At 42.1% G+C, this 15,343-nt stretch overlaps 1 protein-coding gene across 3 annotated transcripts in view; it reads left to right on the plus strand.

The window, feature by feature from the left end:
* The window catches only part of ARHGEF37 (Rho guanine nucleotide exchange factor 37), a 92,057-nt gene that overhangs the window by 32,059 nt on the left and 44,655 nt on the right, over nucleotides 1–15,343 (plus strand). Inside the window, exon 1 of one of the 3 annotated variants that reach the window (XM_060765054.2) lies at nucleotides 11,396–11,700. The exons of the other annotated variants lie outside the window; for them this stretch is intronic. The gene's annotated coding sequence lies outside the window, so the exon portion shown is untranslated. Of the gene's footprint in view, nucleotides 1–11,395; nucleotides 11,701–15,343 lie in introns of those variants that run through there. 3 annotated transcript variants of the gene reach the window in all.

Consider the following 15,343-nt stretch of genomic DNA (forward strand, 5'->3'; position numbering starts at 1 on the left):
ACACTCCCCCTGAAAGCTCAGGTACGCAGTCTGGGAGTTCTCCTGGATTCATCGCTGAGCCTGGAACCCCAGGTTTCAGCGGTGGTCAGGGGAGCATTCGCACAATTAAAACTTGTGCACCAGCTGCGTCCGTACCTTGGGAGGGCTGACTTGGCCACGGTAGTACACGCTTTGGTTACATCCCGCTTAGACTACTGCAACGCTCTCTACGTGGGGTTGCCTTTGAAGACTGCCCGGAAGCTGCAGCAAGTCCAACACGCGGCAGCCAGATTACTAACCGGGGCTGGGAACAGGGAGCACACCACTCCGCTGTTACGACAGCTCCATTGGCTGCCAATTAGCTTCCGAGCACAATTCAAAGTGCTGGTGTTGACGTATAAAGCCCTAAATGACTCCGGCCCTGTTTACCTCTCTGAACATATTCTCCCCTACGAACCATCAAGATTATTAAGATCGTCTGGAGAGGCCCTGCTCTCGGTCCCACTGGTCTCTCAAGCGCGCCTGGTGGGGACGAGGGACAGGGCCTTCTCGGTGGTGGCCCCGCGACTCTGGAACTCTCTCCCTCTGGAGGCCAGAACCACCCCATCCATCCTAACATTTAGGAAACGGGTGAAAACGTGGCTGTGGAGTCAGGCCTTCGATGAATGAGACAACACCATAGGACCCTGGATGGAAGTTGAGGTAGATCCATCTTAATAGGACGACTGACCACTGTAGTTTTATATATAGTGTTTTTAAAGTTGTTTTTGTAATTGTGATATATGATATTTTAATGAGTGTATATGTTTTTATGGCTGGAAACCGGGCTGAGTCCCTCAATGAGGTTGAGAAGCTCGGTATAGAAAACTGTGAAATAAATAAATAAATAAATAAATATGTTTCCCCTCCTTAGAGTTGTTGAGGTGGTTGTAACACAACACACAACCAATCCGTTTCTACTTTTCCAGCACATTTTATGTGGGTGAGAATGATATGTCAGCATGTTTGTGTAAACAACAGCAACTTGGGCAGGATCTGCTATAAACAAAGTAGCTCTTTTGAAAGTAGAGTTTCTGTCTTTACTTGGTCCAATCCATAGAAAATCAGGTTGCAGCTTGAGCCTTATGAAGTTTTATTCAGATTTAAGTGACTACTTAAGTGCGTACTCCCAAGAAAGTGTGCACAGGAAAACAATTTTAAACATTAGTAAATTTGTAGTTGGGAAAGAAAATCAATGGGCAGACTCTTTTTATTTGTTTAACTTACACAACTGCACAACTGATTATTTTTAAAATTATCTGGACTGACACTAAAACAGAAAGAAAAGTAATAAACATGTATTTTCCTCCTGATTATCACTGGCAGCTTTGCTTATTAAATTGCAAATTAATGTCTCACTTGGCTCAGTATCTTAAAGAGGCACCTGTATTTAAGTTTTAGCAATTATTCACATTTAATTTGGAATTTGTATCAGTTGTTTAATCAATGTCAGAGAGTATGCTTAATCAAAGGGGAATTCTTTACTATGTGACCAGCCCTGTTCTGAGTTTCGTGGTGAGCCCAATCTAGATCGGGGAATGTGTAGCAATTCAGATGTTACTGATTTGCAATCCCTGTTATTCTTTACCATTGGCAATGCTGTGTAAAATGAGTGAGGGCTGCAAGCCAACAACATCACACACTCTCTGTCACAGGTTCTTCCCTCTCCCCTATCCAATATTCTAAACAAATTAGGAATTCAAGGACATTTCAGATTTTTAGCTCTCTTGAATTATTGGTGAAGTGGCATATTTCCATAAACTTTACTATCAGAAATCTGATGGAAGGCAGTTGACCAAGTGCTAATGAAGGTGGTCAGTTGAAACATTCACACCTAGCTCCAGCAGAGAACCCTAGCTCCAGTGAACCCTAGTTCCAAGGGTTCTAGACTCAACTACTGACTATCAAGAGCCCCCTTGTTGGAAATTGCAACCTTCCAAGCCTTCACTATTTGTTTGTTAATGTAGATATTCGCTAACCTGTATTGTATGTATATATTGATTTGCCAGTTTGACTGACGTCTTTGGTGTGAGAGTGGCTACAGACATGTGATTGTACTGAGCATGTTCAGACTCAAGACCCCATTTTGTTATCAGTATAATTTTGGGATTCAATGTGAGCTTTAGACCTCAGTGGAGGTGGATGCAGTATGGTTATGGACTTCAATGGAAGCAGTTTGCATTTGGTCTTATGCAGAACAGTTATTATATGTTTGCTTTGAGAAGCAGTGAGTACAGTTATACAGTTTGGACTTTTATAAGATGTATACTTAAAGAGTTTGGACTATGAACTATTGATTAAGAATGATGCCCTGTGTTCTCAACACAGAGAAACTACATTCTATCTATAAACGTGCCTGTATACTGAATTACTACAGGATGTTTATGAGTAAACAAGATCTGTTACTTTTTAATGAAGATTTTGTTTTTTGTCTCTGAGTGCATATTTTTAAACTAAGAGGTTTCAAGGGAGAGTATATGTTTTGGGCAACTGCAATTTCAACACACTTGAACAGGTAAACCACTTTATTTTAAGATTGTTGTGCATGGTAACAAATAATGCAAAGAAATCCTTATTTGTGGTGAATAAATATATGTGTGAACATATGTGGATGCATGATAAAATATTGCTTTTTGGGTTACTTTAATCAAGAAACAATGCAAGATGACATGGAAAAATGTTTTTTTTTTTTTTTTTAAATGATTTTTATTAAGTTTTTCACAATCCACACAAGGAAAGAGGGGGAACAAAAAACAAGAAGATAGATCAGTGGGAAAGGGATAGGTGCACACAGAAAAGAACAAAAAAAAAACCCCACCATATCTAACTAACATCTAATACATACAAAACAACTACTCAAACTATTCTAAAATGACTTCCACTCCAACCTCAGGATCTTTTCAAAATATTTCTTCACCTTAATTATCTATTCTTATCCCATTGTTTTTTCAACTTTCTTCTCATAATCATGTATCAGGGACCAATCTGTCCTCCTCAAAACTCTTCCTTCATTTCTTCTCAACAAAAAAGTTAATTCGTCCATGTCTCTTATTTCTTTAATTTTCTTCCACCAGTCTTCAATACTCGGGACCTCACCATTCTTCCAATATTTGGCAAAAACCATCCTAGCCGCCGTTGTGCAGTATGTGAATAATTTATCTTCTTTCTCATCCAATTTACAGTCATCATCTGTAAATCCCAGAAGATAATATTCCGGTTTCTTCTTAAAGCTTTTCTTTAATATTTTTTGTAATTCCTCATGAATAATAGACCAGAACTTTGTTGTTTCTTTACATGTCCACCACATGTGGTAAAAAGTGCCTACTTGCTCACTACATTTCCAGCACTTATCTGATATATTTTGATACATATGGCTCAGTCTACTCGGAGTTAGATACCACCTATAAAACATTTTATACCAATTTTCTTTTAAATCCATAGCATATGTATATTTCAATTTTTTATTCCATATCCTTTCCCATTCCCCAAAGTGGATGGGCCTTCTTATATTTTCTGCCCATTTAATCATAGAGGTTTTCACTTGTTCTGTTTCTGTCATCCACTGGAGCAGTTTATTATATAATATTGTAACCGTTTTCCTTTGTGTTTTTAGTATTCTATCCCATGTATTCTCATTCCAATCGAAACCTGTTTTTTGGTCTTGTTTAAAATAATCTTTAATTTGTAGGTAATTCAACCAAGTTATATTGCTAAATAAAGTCTTTAATTGTTCAAATGGTTTCATCTCTGTTGTTCCCTTCACCAATATATCCTTGTATCTTGGCCATGTCCTCCATCCTAGTAGTCTTCTTTGATGCGCCTCCATTGCTGAAATCCATAATGGTGTTGTCTTATAAAAAAGAGCTTTATACCTCATCCATGTCCGTAATAGGGAGGCTCGCACGAAATGATTACCGAAATTTTTCTCCTTCACCTCTCTGTTATACCATATATACGCGTGCCATCCCACTCTTAAATGTTTTATGATTATCCTTTAATTTGTTTTGTAACATGAATTGAAATGAAAAATATGAGCACTATTTTAATATTTTTATCCAGTAAGTCTTTCTCATAACCTGCTCGGGGTGTTGTGGCTGAAGATCCTACACTGAGGAGCAGGTTGAGCCAAGAAAACCCCCTCCATGATTCTGTCACTTTTTCCTGCTTACCTTTATATGTCTTGCATCAAAAAATACTGAATTTTCAAAGTATGAACGTATGGAATTGAGTACAGCAAAGGAGGAAATCCTTGTATGATGACGACATTCTTTTTTGGAAGCAAAGGTTAGCTGCTGGTGGTGATGATGATGACAATGATGATACGTAAGGTATATTAGATAGAAAATGATCATGACCAAAGAGATCTTAAAGTCATGGTCTTCTCTTCATGATGTACTAACACTCTATATTGCTACATTTCTTGCATCTCTCTTTACATGTATTCATCTCAGTGTGGGTGAAGTCATTTTGAATGGCAGTTTTCAGCAGCTCAGACCAAACCAAGCATTTCAAGTCCTTGTTGGCCAAAATAGTTTGATATTTTAACATTTTGAAACATTTCAATCATGTGAACTGTACTGTTCAATTTAATGCAATTTACTGGAGTGTGAAAATGTCACTGTGACAAGCTGATGAAAAAATTGAACTCACGGTGGTCATTTTTAAATGCCACTTTTAAAGGAATGTATTTCCTCAAAGTCTCTTATGAGGTGCTCTGAATAGCTAAGGAGATAGTACATGGACGTTTTCATAAGGGTGGACCAGAAGTCGGAACTACATGGTCTTCCAGCGGTTGCTGAGCTAAAATTCTCAGCAGCTGTAGTTTGCACGGCCAATTCTGAGGTATTTCAGAATATGCTGTTCAACATGTAGAGGGCCACACTTACCACCTGTGCTCTACATTGTGCTGGACATCATCATCCCCATCAGCATGACCAAAAGTCATGAATTATTGGAATTGTAGCCTAACATCTAGAGGTTCCCTACCTATCTGATGTTTACACAGAATGATATTCAATGTTGTTTAAGCAAAGGCTAGCACAGTGGATCTTTCCTTTCTTTCACCCTGCAACCTCATCACACTCCTATTTCTTCAGAAGTCTTGGAGGACCTACTGATCATTAGAGACTATATGCTTTATCCTCCACTACAATGGCAGTGACTGCACAAACACCATGAAGTTGGGGTTGCTGCATTTCCTTAAGAATGTTCAGATTTGTTTTGAGATTACAGATAATTTTATTACCAAAATTTTATCACACACAGATTGCCTACTCACTACCTCCTCCAACATTATCCCTGTCTCTTTTAATTGCTTCTTTTCTGAGAGATGTTGGGGACGGAGGGAGAGAGCACAAGTGAACAGCCCCTGTTTCAGCATGATCCCAATCCAGATTCTATTGGGGTCCCTCAAAGGAGGAGTCTCTTTCACCTTACCTCTTTCCTGCCCATGTTTTGTCATCATGGTGTTGTGAAGAAAGGTCGGGCATTATCCCTACACAGAAGGGGATAAGTAGAAAGTCAAAGTGAAGAATTGTCATCTTTCTTGAGTCTTTATTCCATCCCAATCCTATTCATTCCAGTACTACAGTAGCACTGGGGGAGGGGTGAGAGAGAGGGAGAATGAGGCAATGCCAAGTCATTGTGTGTTACCATTGTCACAACAGACTCTGGAAATAATCTCCCCACACAATGCATATGTCCACTGATTACCCAGAATCAATGATATAACAATTGAACTTTCACATAGGAAATTACATTCTGGCAGAAGCAAGAAAGGAGATCAACACTCGATTTTTCATGTTAATTTAAAAAAAAAACTTTTAAAAGGGTCTCCCATGGGACAACAACAAAAGAGTGGCAAGGTCGTGCAGTAGGCTGCAACAGAAGATGCTATCCAGATAGAAATGTGATTTACTTGCCTCATGCAAAAAGGTTCTGTATCCTCCAGAACATCAGGAAACTTGCATGAGCAGTGCAAGATTCTGCTCTCTGGCTTCAGTGATTTAAATAAAATAGCTATAATTGGTACATTCTCCCGAGTCAAGTTACCCATTTTTGTCATGGGTATGGAAGGGAGAAATGCCAAGGTTTAATCATTTCTTCTTCTGCCATGTTCCCAATTATCATCCATCTCCCCATGTGATATTACTGCTGGAAGGAAAGCTTCCACTGACAACCAAGGATTGCTTTGCTTCTGGATTTAGCAGCAGATGTGGGTCAGAGGGTGATTTTTTTTTTTTGCCAGAACTGTGATGGGAAGAAAAATGTTTGCGTTCCTTTCCCGCATCACCATGGTACAACTGAAAACCACTTCCCCTGCACCTGTTATTAATTTTAAAACCTTGACACAACTCCCAGTGACAAGCTTAGTGTCACATCTAATTTGGACCTCCAATTATTTAGATATACAACAGGAGAAGTGTACCCTGAGCAAAATACGAGATATGACCAGTCAATGCTGACAAATCCCTGAAGCAGAGACTGCAGCAGTAATCAGAATACAAAGCCAGCATGATCTTGTAATGTTATGTAGGTTATGTTGTACAGACGGACCCCCTCCCCAGATTCATGGGTTTGACATCCACAGATTTATTATTCATGAGTTTGCCCCCCCCCCCAGGTGAGGAGGTGTGAACATCAGATCATCATGGTTGTCACCAACCTTCTCCTGAGACGTGATACTATTGTGTGGATGGACACACAGTAGACACACTTCAGGTGGGCAGAGCATCAGTAATCCACCATATCAGCCGTCTCCCAAAACCAGTTGTTGTATGAGGTTTGGTGCTGCTCTTTCCATTCAGATGTGTCAGCTGCTTTCTGGGCTTTGGGAGTTGGTGAAAGCCATCACTGCTGCTCTGCCCGTTCCAGTTAAGTGTGTCATGTTTTGGGCAGCAAGGCATCGGCAATCACCCTCACCAGCTGCTGCAGAGCTGCCAGTGTCAGTCAGCTACATTCTGAGATGGGGGGCTGCTATATGAATGTGAACACAAAAGGGAGGGAATGATTGGTGACTGCTATCCTGTATCATCTCTTTCCTCTGAGATGTGGGATTGAAGTATGAATCTGCATTCACATGGCATCCCAGGCTTTGGGAGTGTGGTAGTTGTGGCTGCAGTTGTGCCCCCCTTCTTCCTTCTGAAACATTTGTGGTTCCAGGTTTCAGAGAACAAGGTGATTGCTTTCCTTTCCCCATTCTTGCCAAGGCATGTGACTGTCATATAAAAGTGCATGACAACACTAGGGTGTGGATTTGGCTACTGGGGACACATTCTTCATGCTCCCCACTTTTGGGGAAGCCCTTACATACACTTGATAGCTCCACAAATCTGATTAGCCCTCCAGGAAGCCTTTCCCCACCTCCATGGTATTCGCATTTCCATGAGGTTCTCACACCTCTAACCCTGCAAATTGGCCACGGTGGTCCGTGCTCTCGTTACATCCAGGATAAACTATTGCAACGTGCTCTACATGGGGTTGCCTTTGAAGATGGTTTGGAAGCTTCAAATAGTCCAATAAGAGGCAGCCAGGTTAATAACCGGGGTGGCATACAGAGAGCATACAACTCCCATGTTACATCAGCTCCACTGGCTGCCTGTTTGCTACTGGGCACAATTCAAAGTGCTGATTTTGGCCTAAAGGGCCCCGGCCCAGTTTACCTGTCCGAACGCATCTCCCTTTACAAACCACTGCGGAAACTACAATTTTCTCGGGAGGCCCTGCTCCTGTTCTTGCCACCATCACTGGCAATGAGACAGGGCCTTCTCAGTGATTGCCCCCTGGTTATGGAACTCCCTTCCTGGCAATATTAGATCAGCCCCCTCCATCTTGTCCTTCAGAAGGATGGTGAAGACCTGGCTGTGGAATCAAGCCTTTGGGGCAGTGTAGTGAGACAAAATGGTGTCCTGAGATGGTTTTTAAGCAACTTTTAATGTTGATATAAGTGATTTTAATATATTGTGTGTGTCTGTGTGTGTGTGTATATATATATATATATATATACACACACACACACACACACAATCGCTGGGAGAGGTCATCCGGAGTTTTGGAGTTAGGTGCCATCTCTATGCAGATGACACTCAACTCTACTACTCTTTTCCACCTAATTCCAAGGAAGCCCCTCGGGTGCTGGACGAGTGCCTGGCCGCTGTGGCTGTCTGGATGAGGAGGAGCAAGCTGAAGATTAATCCCGACAAGACAGAGGTCCTCCTGGTCGATTGAAAACCGGATCGGGGTATAGGGTGGCAACCTGTGCTGGACGGGGTTACACTCCCCCTGAAATCACAGGTCCACAGTTTGGGTGTCCTCCTGGACTCCTCACTTACGCTTGAGGCTCAGGTGTCAGCAGTGGCCGGGAGGGCTTTTGCACAACTGAGACTTGTGTGCCAACTGCGACCGTACTTCATAAAGGCTAATCTGGACGGGATGGTCCATGCCTTGGTCACCTCTAGTTTGGATTACTGTAATGCGCTCTACATGGGGCTGCCCTTGAAAATGGCTCGGAAACTCCAACTGGTCCAACGGTCGGCGGCCAGGATGTTAAATGGCGCCCCTTACAAAGAGAGGTCAACCCTCCTGTTTAAGGAGCTCCATTGGCTGCCGTTCATCTTCCGGTCCCAATTCAAGGTGCAGGTGCTTACCTACAAAGCCCTAAACAGTTTGGGACCCGCCTACCTGCGTGACTGCATCTCCATATATGAACCTACGCATTCCCTTCGATCATCTGGAGAGGCCCTGCTCACGATACCACCTGCGTCACAGGCGCGTCTGGTGGGAATGAGGGACAGGGCCTTCTCTGTGGTGGCCCCCGACTCTGGAACTCTCTCCCCAAGGACATCAGATAAGTCCCAACGCTGGCTGTCTTTAGGAAGAATTTGAAGACCTGGCTGTTCCAGTGTGCCTTTCCAGAATAGGAAACTCCTGGCATCAAGTCCCAAATGCACTTTGTTAGAGATTCAGGGTTATTTGCACATTGCACCTACCTCCAAATACCTCTATATATCACTTGTCAAGTCCAGCACTTTTAAATTTTGTCTATTACACTTGGCCCGGCCCTTGGTTTTAAATGTGTCACTGTGTCATTGTTTTTATTGTTCTAATGCTTTGCTTGATGTTTTTATTTGCTTATGACTTTATTGTGTATGTGTATGTTATTGTTGTTGGTGGCCTTGGCCTTTGTAAGCCGCATCGAGTCCTCTGGGAGATTTTGCGGGGTATAAATAAAGTTAATAATAATAATAATAATAATAATAATAATAATAATAAGGTTTTATGTTCTGGCATTTAATGTTTGCCATGTATATGTTTTGCTTCGCCCTGAGTCCCCTGCAGGGTAAGAAGGGCAGAATATAAATGTTTTAAATAAATAAATAAGTAGATCCAACTGATATTTATGTTTTGATATTGTAGTATATCACATTATATGGTGACTGTGAGTAATGAAGATTGGTGGAAAGAAGGTGGTGCTGTGTAATAAAGATGTGGTGGGAGTGCTTCCAGGAAATGGAGCAAGGATGGGTGATATGCAAATCTGTACCTGCCCAGAAGAGGTTTAAAGAAGAGATGACATTTCAAGGTAGTGAAAAAGACCATTTTATTTTTTAGGCGAATAGTATTTTTCAACATCCTGGAATTTTGTCTCTTCTCTACACACACACTCCATGTGTATATACAGCCTGTGGCACCCTGGGGCTTCTAGCTAGAGAGATTCAGGGAGCCTATGTTCAAATTGCTTCACTGCCTTGCTGAAAAGTGAAACTGAGAGTGTGAATTGTGTTAAGACTAGTTATTTTGTAGTTACCAAGATGAAAAGTCTCGAAACCCATAAAATTGTGTTTTATAAACTCATATTATTTGTTTAATGTAACTATACACTCCTTTGCCATTATACCAATATTCTAGCAAGGTTAGAGACTAAAATCTCACACAATAACCATATACACAGAATTTGGAGGGAAAACATCTAACCAAGAATCATTGAGGCATTTATGAAAAAAAAAGTGAGGATTTTCAGGTGGAATCGCCTTAGAAATTTGAGCATCAAAATATCGGAAAACTTATGCCCTTGGTCCATACACTCCAGTTCTCCTGATTTGGCAGGGAAAGTCATAATTAATCCCCTGTTTGCATTCAGTTAACTCAGTGGAAATATTCTCTGTGCACCATTCCACTGTGTTTTTAAAACTTCATCAGTTTAATTTTTATGCACATGCTAATTAACATATCAAATGTACATTTTGCTTTTCTGTAGAAAACTGTACTTAAAGAAAATCCCACCAATACAAAACAAAGGCGAAACTATCATACAGATAAAGACCAATATCCTAAAACAAAGAAGTATAAAATATCAAAGTCAAAATGAAGCAGCTATGACCAAAGTTGATTAGACAAGTAACCACCATTCTGGAAAAAAAAAAGGAAGGGGAAAAGGGAGCCTTCTGCAATGCTGACAGGAAATTCAGCACAACGGGAATAAAAAACTCCCATGTGAGTGACAGCATATTGAGAGGTTGGCAGCACCATGGAGATGTGCCAGTCTTTCCACATCTTTTAGGGTCACCTTAGGGAAGGTTGGAGGAATAGCCCAAGGGATTACATGACATAAAGGGAGTTGTTGAGGTCGTTTTAAATGCTGGGGAGGGAAGGCTGAAAGGAAAAACAATCTAACTTGGCTCTGAAAATTGAGAGCTATGCCATTATGAAATTGGCTGGAAGGCTTGGCTGGCTGCTACTGTATGAAGTCTTCATTTCCTCCAGCCCTCAAACATGATTATAAAGTTGTGAAAATTTAATAAACATGAATTAAACATGAAACCTACCTCATCTGCTGGTACAATTTGTGCTCCTTCCCAATCAACTCTGTTTTGATTTGGGGCAATTATGGTGCAAAAATGTGCAATTACCAAATGCTCAGAAATCAGTCCCAGGGGATAGGTTATGTCCCCACCTGTCAGCCCTGGCAACATGAGTGCAGGCCATTTATACTTTTTGGGGAGTGTTTTGAAAAGCCAAACCTGCTGACTCATGGCAGTCATAAAGATCCACATTGTGCTTGCTAATAAAAATGAATGAAGCTACTTAAGGAGTGCTGTCACTGGAACATGTGTGGGACTGCCACTCAGTAAACAGGTGAAGAAGTGCATTGGGCTTGGATGTGGCAGCAGACCAACACTGAAATATACTTTGTGGGGCCCACCCTTTTTGCCCCTCACATTATTTGCCCACTTTGTATAGATGTTTGTTCCCTCCCCTGGGCAACTTGCCCTCCTCTCCTCTTGGGCCTGGCTATTGGTTTTCCCCTGAGCAGGACATTCACTACATTCATCCAGCACTCTCCACAGCTGACTGGCTGCCAGTGCCAATGTTTGTTGCTGTGGCTACGTTTTGCAGTAAAAGGGAGTACTGAGCAGGCGGGCTCATCTGACTCTCTGGGACTCTCGTACAGCCTGTAACTGCAGTAAACAGCATAGGGAGAGGATGGCAGCAGCAAATGAACAGAGCCGGGCCGGGCCTTCAGCAGGCACACAACTGAGAAGGCTGTTCCTTTTAGCCCACGTAAGGCTGTGTCACTACTGCAAGTGAAAAACAGTGGGTTGTTCATTAACTCTCTCAAAGGCACCAGCACAAGCAGCACCAGAATCAGCTTGAACAAGTCAGAATTCCCTGGCTAATTAGCAGGTAAGAATTAATAAGCAAGACACAGAAGCGCTTGGCAGCAAGGGCTTTGCTGACAGTGGAGTTATTCTCCATCCCAAACAAAGCCAAGACCTTGGAAATGTGTGGGGTTAGCAAAATCTTCAGGATAGCAGCCATTAATCAGGGAGTGCTGTCTCTTCCTGCTTGGAGGAGAGGAAAGGTTGCATAACCACATTCCAGGTCTTGCCTGTTCTACTCTTCCCCGGGAGGAAATAGGCAGGCGCTTTTCACAGGAGATGGTAAGGGATGTGTGTATGTGTGGAATGGGCATTTCTACCCCTTTAACAAAATCAGCAAATTAGCCAACCATGTACTTTTTGACAGGGCTGCTGTTAACAGCTGCACATGTAGACCTTCAGCCGGGGGAGTTAAGGAATAGCACCGCATAAATTCATGCTGATATGAACAGTACAAGGATCCTGCTGGAAAAAAGGCAACAGCTCAAACTGTTAGGGATTTCCCCAAGGAGAAATAGATGAGGCAAGCTCCTTGCTGCTTGATATCCCTCATCAGAACTTTCCATCTTTAGACAGCACATGCAACACAACCTGTCTGATACCATTTCATAGTGGAGGAGTATGGGGCTATATCTGTGTGCTACTTTTAAGAACACCCATCATATAGAAAATCAGCATGTGTGAAAGAGTATAATGGCTTCATAATTATAACCCTGTCACAATACCCTGGAATAATCCCAGGATATATAATTGGTTTTCTCAAGAAGAGACACAAAGTTTCTCACCTTTATCTGATTTTTTCTAACATTTTCCAGGGGGTGTTGCCTCATTCTACCCAGATGCACCTAGTTTCTGGGAAGGACAGACCCAAGCTCCAAATACACAAATGACAATTTATTAAATTTCCCGCCTCACTTCTGATTGGCTCAGAGGCATAGGTAGACTTGTGCCTCCTCCAATGGGGCTGTGGATCCTAGCCGGCACCCTCCAGGACCAATTAGAAATTGGCACAGCAATTTTCCACTGTTCTGTACTGCTCTGCTTTTCTGTCAAGTGGTACTATAAGTAAAATCAGGTGATTGCAGTTGAGAGTACGTCCGTTTTTTTGAGTGCTTTCTCTGCTGACATTCTCTTTGGCCATTGAAAATTATTTTGCCTTCAACCCATCTGTGTCTAATTCAGCCTTCTGGGAATCTAGACACTCCAGGCCTCCAAACCCATTCCCGCTTCTCTACAACTCCAGTGGTACAATTGTCAAAGTTAAGCCCTTTCAAATCACCTAAAAGTCTTTGGCCAAACCATTGGTCAGTTTGTTCAAATCAAATGTAATCTAGTCCCTTGCATCTTTTTGTCCCTAACCTTTTGAGCAGTTGCTGTGTAACAGTGATGCAGGTATGGTAAAAACTATGAATGGAAGAATTCTGTTTCTATCCAACAGAACTACAGACGCTTTATCAGTCCCGATTCTAAATATAATATGTTCTCTTGTTTCCCTGCCCTTTAGTCCACAACAGCCTCCTTATAGCCCCACTTCCTTTCAGTATCTTTTGTTCTCCTATCAAATTTTAAGTTTTTATTTGGTCCTATATTCTCTTTAGCTCCTTTATCTTTATGCCCTGCCACTTCCATGTAGGATACACTTTTTAAATTTGTTTCTTTACTAAGCTGTGTAATCTGAGCCACTCACCCACTCAATAAATATGGAAAACAAAGCAATTGCCAAGTAAAACAGAAAACCAAAACAACATAAATACAACAACAATAAAAACTAATCCCAGAATTAAAACACATATTGAATAACTGAGGACCTCATCTCATAGAAGTGTCTTCTCTCTGCTTCTCTGTGTTGCTAGCACAGAGTCCCCTGGAGCCTCATCACATTGAAGCTGAGAGGTGTTTTCTCTCCGCTTCTCTGTGTTGCTAGCACAGAGTCCCCAGGGCTAATTCTGGTGGGGCTCCCTGTGGCAGCGCAGATAAATAAAGCCCAAAGGAGTCTGGTGTATACCTGACTCCTCATACAAGAACGTCAGAGGAGGAGAAGAGGAAGTGGGGGACAGCAGTGAAACGTGAGATGGGATACCACGACCCTTGATGACCCCTGATGGGTAGGGAATGCAGAGTGACACTGATTTCCCCCACTGTCCCCTGGCTTTATAAGGGACATCTGATGAAATTCTGAAAAAGCCCGAGTAAGTACTTTGTTTGAACTACTTAGCTGAAAAAAAGGTCTTTGTCTGATTTTTCAAAGACCAGAATATCTGGAAGGGCTGTTCCATCACTAGGATGCCACTACTAAAAAAACTGTCTTTAATGGCAATCCTTTTCATTTGACCACCCTCTAATGGTCATCCTGGAGGGGATATTAGTTCTTGATAATATTATTTGACAACATGACTGTAGTTGGAACATTTTGTCAGCATCTCTTTCTCTTTCATTTTGAAAAAAAAATATTACACAGAATTCAGGAAAGAAACCATCAGACTTCAGTTCTTCCAATTTACTACCAGCAGGAAGGAAATAGGACAAAGGGAGGAGGTATGTTTCTTGCAAGAAATGTTTCCCACCCTCTCTTTTTTCCTGTTAGAAAATAGCAGATATTCTAAAATCAACTTCTCTGTGCTCCAGAAATGTCTTTCATGAGGAGGCCTACTGCAAACTTTGGAGAGTTGATAGGATTCTTTGGAACATAGAGGTTAACACCTTTAAAGCACACATATTTTCACATTTTGGTCATAGAATCACTGTGGTATAGTGGTTAGACTAGGATTTTGGAGATCTAAGTCCTCTGCCTTTCCCAGATCTTGGGGCCTGGACTCTCTTGCTGATGATCAGGTCAAAGGGAGGGCTCTTGGGCCACTTAAAAATAATTGTGGTGCTAGCCCTCTTTGCTCTAGGCTGCTTCTGAGTTATTGCTTTGGACTCACCAGATAATCTGCTTAGCATCTCCATTCCTTCCCAAAGTTTTTCAGTCCTTGCCAGGCACAAGGGCTCAGTGGGAAGAAACAATTAGCACGAGAAGATACTGGAATGCTGAATATGTTACTGGGGGACTATGGCTCTGTTGTTGTTGTTCATTCGTTCAGTCGTCTCCGACTCTTCGTGACCTCATGGACCAGCCCACGCCAGAGCTCCCTGTCGGCCGTTACCACCCCCAGCTCCCTCAAGGTCAGTCCAGTCACTTCAAGGATGCCATCCATCCATCTTGCCCTTGGTCGGCCCCTCTTCCTTTTGCCTTCCACTTTCCCCAGCATAATTGTCTTCTCTAGGCTTTCCTGTCTCCTCATGATGTGGCCAAAGTACTTCAACTTTGTCTCTAGTATCTTTCCCTCCAGTGAGCAGTCGGGCTTTATTTCCTGGAGGATGGACTGGTTGGATCTTCTCACAGTCCAAGGCACTCTCAGAACTTTCCTCCAACACCACAGCTCAAAAGCATCTATCTTCCTTCGCTCAGCCTTCCCTAAGGTCCAGCTCTCACATCCGTAGGTTACTACAGGGAATACCATGGCTTTGACTAGGCGGATCTTTGTTGCCAGTCTGATGTCTCTACTCTTTACTATTTTATCGAGACTGGACATTGCTCTCCTCCCAAGAAGTAAGCGTCTTCTGATTTCCTGGCTACAGTCTGCATCTGCAGTAATCTTTGCGCCTAGAAATACAAAGTCTGTCAC

This window comes from Anolis sagrei, chromosome 2 (genome assembly GCF_037176765.1).
Source record: "Anolis sagrei isolate rAnoSag1 chromosome 2, rAnoSag1.mat, whole genome shotgun sequence".
In the NCBI taxonomy this organism is placed as follows: Eukaryota; Metazoa; Chordata; class Lepidosauria; order Squamata; family Dactyloidae; genus Anolis; species Anolis sagrei.